Source organism: Ornithodoros turicata, chromosome 9 (genome assembly GCF_037126465.1).
Source record: "Ornithodoros turicata isolate Travis chromosome 9, ASM3712646v1, whole genome shotgun sequence".
Classification (NCBI taxonomy): Eukaryota; Metazoa; Arthropoda; class Arachnida; order Ixodida; family Argasidae; genus Ornithodoros; species Ornithodoros turicata.
In genome coordinates this window covers 43,278,524-43,280,984 of record NC_088209.1, presented here as the reverse complement: position 1 = coordinate 43,280,984, position 2,461 = coordinate 43,278,524, and the positions used below count along the sequence as shown (strand labels likewise).

Sequence of the window (2,461 nt, the reverse complement as noted above, 5' to 3'; positions counted from 1 at the left end):
TCGCGTAAATGAGCTGTCAACGGCCAAAGTTTTTTTTACGAAGGAAATTTATGATGTCATCATTACCGCGCAGTCATCCAGGTTGAGCCGGCATATACGTTGCACGTTCTTATCGTCTCTGTTCCTTGTCGGTTACGTCTAAAATTGCGTACTCCTCTGGTTGTATCGTTTTGCTCCCTGGCTTGTGTTACAGAAGGCCGAACTTTCTACGAATCAGGGATGGGTCAGTATTTAAATACATTGTAATTACAACAGTATTTAAAATATAAATACACGTATTGATTTCTTGTATTTAAATACAAACTCGTAAAATGTAAGATGAAAGTCACCGAAAAGGTTAGCTAGCTGTAGGACTCGAACCCACATCTTCTGGATTGTCGGTCCAGGGCTCTACCAATTGAGCTAAGCTAACACGCCTTCTCAGCGACTTCCAGCGTGCATCATCTGAAGGAACAAACCAGCCATTCTCTCTCACTCATCCTCCTTTCACTCTTACATTTTTTTCTCACTCATACACACATTCATACAACGGGGTCGACGCTGGCGGCAACTGTTGAACATGAAAGAATTGATGCTCAGAACATCAGTTCTTTCATGTCGAAAAATGTATTTATGATTATATATTTAAACGCCAGTTTTTGAGTATTTATTTTATAAATACTCCTAAATACGAAACACACTGATTGATATGTTTTACCTTGCATTCGACCTTTCGGTATGAAAGACAAAGCAGAGTTTGGAGAGCCGCACATTGACATCGCCGTGATAATCTAACAAATAAATGCTATTGTTGCTCGCTGATTTGTTGTTATGATCATCACCAATTCTATGATTCCAGATGACGTTTTCCCCGCAGTATTCATAGCAGCAGTTATCGTATTTAAATACTGTATTTATACATCGCATTTAAATACTCATATTGAAAAGTATTTATGCAGAGTATTTAAATACCTCTTTCAACAACGTATTTTGTATTGATATTTAAATACTCGAAACATGTACAAATGCAGTCTTGCAGACGACTTCCGTACGCACTTCTTCCATATCTTCTTCTTCTTCGTCTTTCTCCGCAGTGGCGCATAGCACGGGGCAATTGGCCACGGATCGTGGCCATATCTTCTCAATCCATATCCAATCCAATCCAATCCAATCCAATCCATAACTTTCTCAACCATATTCCTCTTGTCTTCTTCTTCTTCTACCGTTACTATTGTCCAAACAAACCCCGCACGACCCTCTACACCCCTTGCATTCACATTGGAGCTTCTTAAAATAACGTTCTTTTCGTGCATTTGGACCCCCCCCCCCCCCCACCTTGCCGCATCATTTAGTTTCCATTCCAACTTTCCATTATGACTATTGTTGATCCGAAATTTCTGCCCAGAATGCAGTTCTCGTACGCCTATACGAACTATCAAATCGAACCTCGAACGCAAACTGCGCAATTAGGCGATTGTTCGCGGAGGAAGGCAAACAAAGCTACTCGTGCGTATGGAACTCTAACAATGCGTGGGAGGGATGTGGATAGGTGCAGCGGCTCGTGATTGAAGCATGAAAAGAAAGGCAGAGCTTATTTTAAAAGGTTTAGCGGTCTCATGACCTGCAGCAAAGCTTGTCTTCGTGCATTGTAGGGCATACTTTTCCTACTCTGATAATGTACTTTTTCTGTTGTCAGTCGCGGAGTACAGTGACATAAATATGTTGTAGATATTTATTCTTTGAAAGCTTTAAAAAGATGTAAAACACGGTTACTGGCATCGATTTTAGCGTGTGTTGCTGTTGCGTCACTGGTCGTCGTACAGTGCAGAAAAGCTGGTTTGAGCCATAGCCGTCCGCTACTCGCTTCAGCGGAACGCCTTTCATTGGTCATTCCGTCTGCTCTTCGTTCATTCGTTCATTTCGACACTAAGCCTACACGAGTACACTACACTGCGCTATCGTAGTCGTAGTCAGGGGCGGATCTAGGGGTGGGGGGTCCGGATATCGTGACCCCCCCCCCTGTCTGTTCTGTCGTTACATAGTGTTGCAAGAGACTTTGGTAGTGTAAGAGCACGCTGTCCAAGGCAGGACCCCCCCCCCCCTTCTCAGAAAATCCTAGATCCGCCTCTGGTCGTAGTGTAGTCGTAGTAGCTGTCGTAGTAGTATACAGGGTGTTTGCTCTAACGTGTCCAGAAATTTTATTTAAAGCGAGTGATAAAAGAGAAACGAGCGCTACTTTTCAGCTACTTGACTAAGAAACAGGTGCTACTAGTGAAGCAGTACCTGCTTCTTACTCGAGTAGCAGAAAAGTACCACTTGCTTTTCTTTTATCGCTCCAGCAGTTCCACCACCGTCACTGCGCTGCACGAAAACGACCAGCGGAATTCGCCGTAAGTTTAACTACAACGCGGATGTGAGACGCGAAGAAGAGCCGACTCCTGCGCACTGAAGAAATTTGCTACCCAGATTACACAAATGGTCT

At 43.4% G+C, this 2,461-nt stretch overlaps 1 non-coding gene across 1 annotated transcript; it reads right to left on the bottom strand.

Moving 5' to 3' along the window:
• Positions 1 to 339: 339 nt before the first annotated feature.
• Positions 340 to 412, bottom strand: Trnav-gac (transfer RNA valine (anticodon GAC)). Its single transcript has one exon. It is a non-coding gene; the product is annotated as a tRNA-Val (tRNA).
• Between the last annotated feature and the right edge of the window lie 2,049 nt (positions 413 to 2,461).